We start from the raw sequence: 9,693 nt of genomic DNA, 5'->3' as shown, positions 1-9,693 counted from the left end.
GGGCGCCCCTTCCCCGGGCGCCCCTTCCCCGGGCGCCCCTTCCCCGGGCGCCCCTTCCCCGGGCGCCCCTTCCCCGGGCGCCCCTTCCCCGGGAGCCCCCTTCGCTGGGAGCCCCTTCCCTGGGCGCCCCTTCGCTGGGCGCCCCTTCCCTGGGCGCCCCTTCCCTGGGCGCCCCTTCCCTGGGCGCCCCTTCCCTGGGAGCCCAGTCGCGGGAGGCGGGCACAGATGGTCCCTGGCCAGGCCAGCTCTCGGCACCCTCCGGGCGGGACCAGGGAGCCGCGCGGTGGCACCGGAGCCGGCTGTGGAGACCCCGCGCCACCTTCAGGAGCACGATCGATCGGCCGAGGAGCGCGACGAGCTTCCCAGATGGGGAGCTGCTCTACCCGAGCCTACCCCTCAGGCTGCAGCAACACCGGCTCTAAATGGAAGCAAAGAAAGCAGCGCATGCGGCTTCGCCTCCGAAGGGAAGCTGTGCCTGGACCACGCGGCCTGGGTCCGGGACGCTGGGACCTCTGGAGGTGGAGGGACGGCTCCACAAGGGGAAGGGGTGTCTTTCTGAGAGGAAGTCCCCTTTGTGGTTTTCTCGTCATTCCTGTTGTGCACCTGTTGGTCTCAGTAGCTCCCGTGGCCCACGAGGGAGCCAACCTCTTGTCCAGCTCACCTGCAAGCTGAACTTGGCCCAGGCCTCTCTTGGGCTCAGCCAGGGCCACTGCTGGAGCGCCAGAGCTGCCCCGCGTTTCCAGGAGTCCTCAGGCCTCGGGGGAGTCACAGATCCGTGACCTTCCTGCTCCCGGAAGCAGGAGCCTCTGGTTTTGTTTCAGAAGTCAGAGAGAACCGGACTCCACCCAGCTACCTTCCCCCTCTAAGACAGTGGGATCCCTGAGAAGAACCAGAAGGGAGGAGTCTAGCTTGATGCCTTGCTGCCCCTGCCCCGGCTGTGTCAGGCGATGTCCTCCAGTCCACGCAGCTGCCTCGCAGGAGTGCAGAGAAGCCGTGAGGCTCCCACCATCGGGGCTGGGAGGACGCCCATCCCACCCACCCATGCTCCCAGTCTCGTGCTCCTGTCAGCCCGGTGTCTCAGGACAACACACATGTGCACGTGTGTGCACACCTGCACATACATGTGTGCGCAGCCCACCAGTTCGGCTAGGACACAGCATACCACAGCTTGTTTTCAACACAGGCTGTGAAGACAGCCTCCTGCCCTGTGGTGGCACAGTCCCTGCAGAGCAGCTGCCAGCCCATGCTGCCCCCAACTTGTACCCTGCGAGATCCAGTCTTCTCAACAAAGGAGCTGAAAACCTGAGGGAGGGCAGAGCACACAGAAGAAATGGCCATGGGTCACCCACGGGGGTTGGTCACACCCAGGTGACACCCAAGGGTGCAGGAGGGGTGTGGGGGAAGGGGAGCCCAGTGCCCTGGAGCACCGCAAGGAGGCAGTGAGACCTGGGGTCCCTGTGCTCCTGCACCAGCAGGGACACAGCCAGAACTGCTGCTGTGAGTCTGCAGTCGGCTGGAAGGCCTGAGCCCCAGAGGAGGACCCTGGGAGCCAGCCTCTTGGGAGGCAGGGGCAGCGTCTCTCCCTGACCAACCGCATCTCCTGGGAGCAGGGCTTCCTCCTCTCCCTGACCGTCAGCAGCATCCCTGCCAGGTGCACGGCAGGCCTGTGCTGAGAACAGCGTGTCCTAGCTTCCTTAGGGTCTTCAGGGACAGACTGAGAATGGCTCCTGCCGGCTGTCACCATCACCTCTCAGACTCTTGAAGGTATGTGCAAAGAAACGCAGACCCCATCAGAAATGCTGGTCCTTGCTTAAGGGGACAGTTGGAAAAGCTGTAAATTGTATAAAAGGTGTGGTTTAGAGGCATGTTAACTTAAAATGTGGTGCTTTCTTGTGTTGTGCCCAAGCATGGTCCCTTCTGGACGGAGGGGGCAGGGCGAGGTCACCCCATCCTTCGTCTTCCCAGTGCACAGTGCAGGGCGTGTCCTCTGTGAGTGAACCCCGGTGGAGACTCGAGTGGGGGCTCAGACGCGCACTGTAGATGGTGCACTTTCTGCTCCGCACACTGCATTTTGTAGCGGATGCCTGAAGCCAGCTTATTGGACCTCTGCACAAATGCTCCGGCAGTGCGTGGGCTGCCGAGGAGCCCCGGTGCTCCCCTGTGAGGGTCCAGCACATAGCAGAAATGGTCACCTGAACAAAGGGACTGCAGCAAAACAGTGCTGTCTTGTGCTGGCCTCCTCCCTGGAGCCAAGCTTAAGCCAGGTTTCTGCAGGGACCCTCCTGTCCCTCAGCCCTCTATGCTCCGCAGGCACAGTGTCAGCAGGACAGAGCGCCTGTCCTAACCCTGGATCCTGCAGCAAGCTATCCCGGCTAGGAGGGAAGGCACCAAATGGTCATCTAGAGAACACGCAGCATTCAAATGCATGAATAAAAGAAGCATGGGACTCAGAAGGCAGGTGAGAAGCTCAGAGCTCACCGGCGGCACTGGACAGGTCTCGCCTCAGCAGCCCTAGGGGTTTGGAGTGAGCCTCGCGATGGCCTGTGAACATTCACCCCAGTCACCGAATGCTGGGACCCGGAGGCCACAGGGACTGAGAAGCACCTATTGTTAAGTCGTCCAACAAATTTGAAGAGTTGCTCTCAGGACAGAGGAGGAGAGGCTTAGTGTGTGACCCAGGGAAGACGGGATAGGCTGTGCGTGGGTCCCTCTGAGCCAGGAGGGGCTAGGAGAGGAGGGACGGGGATGTCCCTTGTGAAGAGCCCTTCTCATCAGCTCCCAGGAAGCAGGCTGCGGACCGAGACTCCTCCTGACACTGTCGCTTCTCCTCAGCACCTGGAAGTCCTGGGCGGAAGTCCCCTTCTTCCCTGGGTCCAGCAGAGCGCTCCGCCCTCCATTCTCCCCACTGTGCCCGCCTCTCTGCTGCCTGGTCTGCTCTCGTGCGTGCCTGCTTCCACTCAGAGTCACCTGGGAGGGCTGCTCCCACACAAGCGCACAGGAGACATCACAGCCCCCATCCACTGGAGTCTGTGGACTCGGTGGACAGGGGCGCGTGGGAGTCATCAGTCCGCGAAGCTCGCCTAGCGCTGGGGAGGACTGGGCGACGGGGGTGTCTGGGGGGAGCAGAACCTCATGGAGGCGGGGTCCTGGGGTCCCCCGCCAGGTCCTGCCCTCTCTCTCCAGGAGGCCTGGACTCCCACTCCGGCCACTGCCACGGCATTTGATTTCCATAGAAGAGCAGCTTCCATTCTAATTTGAAGGTTGAGGTAGAGATTTACAGGCAAACGCAGTGTGAGCGCTCGCTCAACCATGTGGATAACATAGTTTTGCATTAAAAAATATTGCTACCCTGTTCCATGGAACTTAAAAATAACGTATAAGAAGAGGCTCAGGACTTTGCAATCCAAATGATTACTTGCATGGCCAGGAGCTCGCTGTGCAGAGTGGTCACCCTCCTCGTGGGGCGGATGTGCTGACAGCATGTAAGACGAAGCTCCTACACACACACACACACACACACACACACACACACACACACACACACATGCACCCGCTCCCGCCCCCTTCTCTTCTGCAAAAGACCTGCCTCCTCCTTTCCGTTGTGCTATTTATCTTTTAATTCACCCCTTGATCTGCTTACATTTTGGGCTTCTCCTGTAAGAGAAACGACGCCATAGCTACGCGGTGCGTCTAGTTCCTTTCCTGAACACTGTGGTCTCTGGGTGCGTCTGTTTTCCTACCAGTGACCCCTTTATCCTTGCCAAGGTTCCCAAGATTGGCGTGTAAACTAGACAGAGGTCTCTGAGAGCAAGACCTTCTTCGAGTGGCTCTGCCTCAGCCTTAGACCAGGGCAGGGCGTCTTCATGCCCAGCAGTTCTGGACCAAAAGCCAGACACACGAACACACACGACAGCACAGCCCCTGACCTTCACTCCATGCTCTCCTTCAGTGACGGGGTCTTCCCTGTGAAGGGAAAGTGCCCGGCCCTTCCCTACTTTATCCCATTTAGCACGCCTGTTGCTTTTTGTCCTCCCTCAGCTCCACACTGAACCCAAGTGCAGCGTGTGGCCTGCACCCTTGGAGAGCAGCGCTGGGCTGCCTGATCTCCCGCCCGCCCAGAAAGTTCTCTGAGCAAAGCGGAGCAGCAGCAGCTGTCTAGCTGTCAGCCCGGGCCTTTCGCTGGCTCCTCTTAGTCGCCCAGGAAGGGCTACCATGCACAGCTGTGGGCGTTGTCTGTCTCTTTGACAGGTCATTCTTCTTTGAAAGGATTTCACTTATTCTATCAGCTTAGTCACTTGTACAGGAATTTAAATTGATGTTGATAAGTGCGCTGAAATCAGCTATGGAGGCAGACGAAGTAGCTCACCTTTAACATTTACTAAAAGATTTCCTGAATGTTACAGTGAAAAAAGTAACTACTTTATAGGTTGTTGAAGTGCTTTGTTTGAATTTGAGTCATGACAATATATCTTAAGGACATTTCCACCTGCATAAAAAGAGAGCTATCACTTATCTGATTTTTTCAACATCTTTGAGAGGAAATTCAGATGTGTTGAAGTAACAGAAAAGACAGCTAAGTGTAGCACTGTCACGATGCTAATTTACACCTGGCATTTTGGAAAATTCTGGCATAGAAATACTTCGTTCTAGTGTTTCTTCTTTTAGTATATATTCTTATGTGATGAACATTTCTTCAGCTATTAGTTACTACAGAGCTAGGACAGCACCAGGGTCTGTGAAGCTACGGCTTCTGTCACAGGTGTGAGGGTCCTACAGACCCCGACCCAGCCCCTCACTCCTCTGGTCAGTGCATGCTGACCCGCGCTTCCTGGCCAGCACCATGGGAACAGGGGCGGGACAGGTGGGACCCTTGCCTGCAGGTGCTGCCTAGGGTTGCGGAGCCTGAAGGAACCAATGAGGGTTCCCTCCTGTGGTGGGTGGGGACTTGGCCCAGGACACTCTGGGGAGCAAAAAGCCAAAACAGCAGCACACAGACTCTGCCACTCTTCATTCCCTTCACTGTGATTTCCAAAACAGACTAAAACATGACAGCAATGTAGAGAAGCAAAGCAAAGAGGAAGGAGAACATGAAGAAGGAAGCAGAGGGGAAGGCAGCCCAGGGCGCCGGACACGGGTGTGGCCTGGACAGCTGCAGGAGACAGTTTGAGAAACATGTGGAGCTGGTGGAAAGTGACAAAGAGGATGCGACACCGAAGAAAATGATCTTATCACACTGGTGATATCAGAATGGACACTGAAGGGCCAGCCAGATAGCTCAGTGGATTAAATGCCTGCTCAGGCAGACACAGGGGCTGGGAGTTCGATTCTCAGCCTGCTGTGCTGGCCCTGCACCCTGAGGAGCACTGAGATGGAGACTGAGACTGGGCATAGTGGTGTGCACCTATAATCCCAGTGCGTGGGAGGCTGAAAACAGGAGGATCACTACGAGTCTGATCTGTGTAGTGAGACCCTGGAGACCCTGCACTAAATACAAAAAAAAAAAAAAAAAAAAAAAAAAAAAGAACGGACACTGGAGACCGTCTAGCAAGGAACTTGATGTTAACACAGTAAAATGCCTGGAATGCTGCTCAGAGGGGCAAACAGGAAAGAAGGACCAAAAGCTAGTGTGGGGCTCTGGGGGACTGGGGGAGGGCGCCGGGGGGCACCCCACGGCCAGCCTCCCGTGAGGGCTGGATGGGGCCTGGGGAGATGAAGGAGGACTTAGCTGTTTCCAAATGTGAGGACAGAGATCCTCAACAGGGCAGAGCCAGCCACGAGTGCCAGGAAGAACAGAAAATCAAAGCTCACTGGGTTCCTGCAGGGCTGAACTCCTGAAGCTAAGAGACAACAAGAATCCTAAGGGGAAAGGAGAGAAGACAAGATTTGCTTCCCAGCTGGTGAAGCAGTGAGTGAGGCTGCCGGCTGAGTGCTCAATAGGGACAGCGCGGCTGATAAGGCATGAACTAGCAGCCCCGCCAGCTCTGAGGGAGGGCGGGAACCCGGACCTCTGTGTTCTGCGAACGTTGCCCTCACGGTGAAGCAATAGGCAGGGAAATCGCAGAGTTGTCGCAAATACCCCCGCTCTGCACTCAGTGTTGAAGAGTATGTAAGTTAGAGGCAACTCAGGCCAGCTAGAAAACGGATTTACAGGAAGCATTACAATGTGACAGAAGAAACGGTTGTCGGTAGCAGCATCGCGTGGCCTTTTCCTGCTCTTCGTAACTTGTTTTCTTGGTCCTGGATTGCACAAACATGGTTACACCATAAGTACATGTTTATGCTGCACAGTGATTCTCTTTCACTTGTTATTTTCTGTTATCATTTTCCACTTAGAGATTTATAATGTATTCCTTCTTATGGTTACAGATTTTAACAAGGGTGATTATGTTGAACATGTTATAAGCTTTCATCTCTTTGCTGACGAGATCATTCGTGAGTTCTGTGCCACATGGTTCGGACCTAGATGTCCCCTGAGCCCTCCTGTGCGCCTAGGCGGGGGAGTAGGGAGGTGCTCCATTCATGGGTGTGTGACGCTCAGCCATGGAGGGGCCCCTGCAGGGCTCACAGCTGCCTGATCTGGGGGTGAGGTCGGGCTGGGGGACCACTGAGCGTGGCCAAGACGCGGGATCCCTCCCACCTCCTTGATCTCTCACTCCGCTTCCTGACCACCCTGCCACGGACTGTGCCCCCTCTGCCGTGACACCTCTTGCCTGCTGCCCTGCCCCGGAGCCTGCCAACTACGGGCTGGAACCTCTACAAGTGCAGCCGCAGTCAGTCCCTTCTCCTCTACACTGCGGGCATCAGGTTATGGGAAAGTAACTAAGGCATAACATTACTAAAACAGGGTATAGCTATGGTAATACAAATATACAGTTAAAAAGGATTGTCTTTAGCTGACTGATTTCCTACCCAAGCAAAATTTAGTAGTTTTATGATAGTCAAAACATGCTAGAAATATGTATTTTCTCCTTTCCTCAGATACTTTTTTCATTGCAATGATATTGTATAGATTTCTGTTTCAAACTATGACGAGATTATGATCAACACCATAAGAATGAAATTATTGGCAGAGCAGATTATAAAATAAATGAAATAATCTGAAGGAAATGTGTATATACAAAAACACTCTCTAATGAAAAAATGTATTCCCATTGAAACAGAATATGGCTGCATATTTCCATTCTAAATCTTGTTTTATTCTCAACAGAAAACACGTTGTTGAGACACCTGCCCCAGATAACTGCTCGTGAATACAAGCCTAAGAAGCGTGTTGTGGTGTGATGGGCACCATGAATCTCTTATCAATTTGGAGAAATATGTCGTCCTGAGTGGAGTGCTACAGTCGTGTTCTATTTTTGTACTTCACCACGACTTATCAGTAACCCAATATCTGCATATTTCTGAAATTGGAAGCAGAGGCAGCAGAAGTCTGGCTGGTCTCCCTGGCTGTCCTGTGTGGACCCTGTGGCCCGCTTGCCATGGTCGGTGCCGCACTGTGAGACAAACCCCAGCTGGGGCAGCCTGGGGCCGCTCGCAGGAGTGGGTGCCCGGGGGACGGTGGTGAGGATGCTGGCATCTCACACTTCTTCTTGGGAGGCTGGAGGCTTTCAGGGAGGAGCTCCGTGTTGAGATGATCCCAAGGAGTGTCACATACATGCCTGGCTGGACCAGAGTGCTTCAAGCTGCTTTTCCTTTAAAAAGAGAGTGTCAGAGCCTGCTGCTTGCCTGTTGTGCGTTGCTCTGTAGCTGCAAACCGCTGTGCTCTGCAGTTGTCCCGGGGCTGTGCAGGCGCTGGCCTCTAGCAGAGTGGCTGAGGAGAGAACACTGGCCCAGCAGCCATCCTCCACCCGGCCCTTGGACGCAGGAGCTCAAACCGCAGCTCTGCGGGGCTCGGCTCCGCCTGGCCTCTGAGGCCAGCAGCTCTAGTGGCCAGGTCACAGCAGCAGAGGCCTGCGACCTGATGCCCAGAGCTGCCAGCGACCTCGGACCTGCCATGGAGGTGACCCTTTGACCTCAGACCTTCCATGGAGGTGACCCTTTGACCCCACCAGCACCTTCTCGGGCACAGCTCCAGCTTCCTGGGCTGGGGAAGTTGGGGCTCAAGGGTCACAGGTCCTCCGCACAGGAAGGCCGGCTCTGACCCCCAGGGAGGGTGTTCTCACACTGCAGGACCGGCTCCCCATCAATTTCCCTCCACCAGGTCCGCAGCCTGAGGACCTCGCTGCTCCTTGTGCCTCACCTCGTGAGGTCCCTCCAGCCACGCCTGAGTCTCGGTCCCTACTGTGGACAGGGCTTCTCTGTGTCAGCCCTTCCCTCTCCTCGGCCTCTTGGTTCTTCTGCCTGTGTGCTAGTGACTGACACAGTATCAGAGGATAAAGTTGGTGTGGCCTGTGTCCCAAGGGCCCTGCAGTACAGGAAACGTGATCAATCCTCACAGAACCACAGAGTAAGTAAGTGAAACCCAAATTGTGGCACAGTGTGGCATGGTTACGGTACATAGCCATGTGAGGTGACCTGAGGAGAAAGCTCCCCAGGTGAAGAGGGAAGGCTTCTGGGGAGTACAGGGCAGTTCCTCTTGGCCTTAAAACCTGCTAGAAGCCTGGGCAGCCCACGTGTGTGTGCATGCGTGCACATGCATGTGTGTGTGTGTGTGTGTGCACGTGGTTAACAAGAGAAGAAGGCACCACTGACCAGATGCACAGAGCAAGGCAGGCAGTGTGAGTGTGAAGTGACCAAGGGCCTTGCTCGCCTACACCAGAGGGTCCCTGTTGTCAGGTGGGGGACACACGCTGCTGCTCTGTGTGATGCATCAGGATTAAATGTTTACCTGTAGTCAGTTTGATACAGGGGACTTCCAAATGACACAGGGAGAAAACTGATCTCCCAACCTAAAAAGTACCAGGGATGAGTTCATGTACTCTAAAACCAAAGAATGAATTTTTGGAACCGACCCTTCATCTCCTTGTGGCCCTTGCTCCAGAGCCAGGCAGTCAGCTAAGTGGTTACCCATGCTTCTTCACGGGTAACTTAGTCAGACTTGGAGAGAGGATGGGCCAGGGATGGAGTCCTCCTTTGGACCACAGGTTCTACGAGTGAGCTTAGAGTCCTCCACAAGGGTTAGTTTCACAGGAGCCACAGGTGGGTGAGAGTGAGGGCACTTCCTCAGTTGCATGGTGGGGTGAGCAGGGGGTGAGCAGGGAAGTGTGAGACGCTGGAGGTGTTGATGTGACAACCTTACACCAGGAATAGAAAGAAACAGCGCAGTGCTAGGTGCTCCTGTGTGGCAGGTGACCCAGGAGGGCCACGCTGAGGGAAAAGCTCCCACTGCTTTGCTGCCAGTATGGGACCTCACGAACTGGATGTTTGCTATCCTGCTTGGATATGGATTTTCTTTTTTTTTTTTGCCATAATTTTATTGATAAACAAATAGCAGTGAGACAGTTTCAAATCAAATCAGTAGGACAGTTGCAATAATTAACACACTGTATATATTCTTCTTAGTGGTTAATTGCTGTACAAGATGAGGACATGATATCCTATTTACAAACACCATTAGAACAAATCGCTCTATTCATTAAGAGTTTTTAATTATATATCTATCCTAATCACTTTGAATACACAAATACAAAATAGACATTCATCTGTATACCCCTTTTTTTGTTAAGTTCCATTATTTGAATATTATAGGTGTGT

Source organism: Octodon degus, unplaced genomic scaffold, assembly GCF_000260255.1.
Source record: "Octodon degus isolate 3935 unplaced genomic scaffold, OctDeg1.0 scaffold00155, whole genome shotgun sequence".
Classification (NCBI taxonomy): Eukaryota; Metazoa; Chordata; class Mammalia; order Rodentia; family Octodontidae; genus Octodon; species Octodon degus.
Note: the sequence above shows the minus strand (reverse complement) of the source record.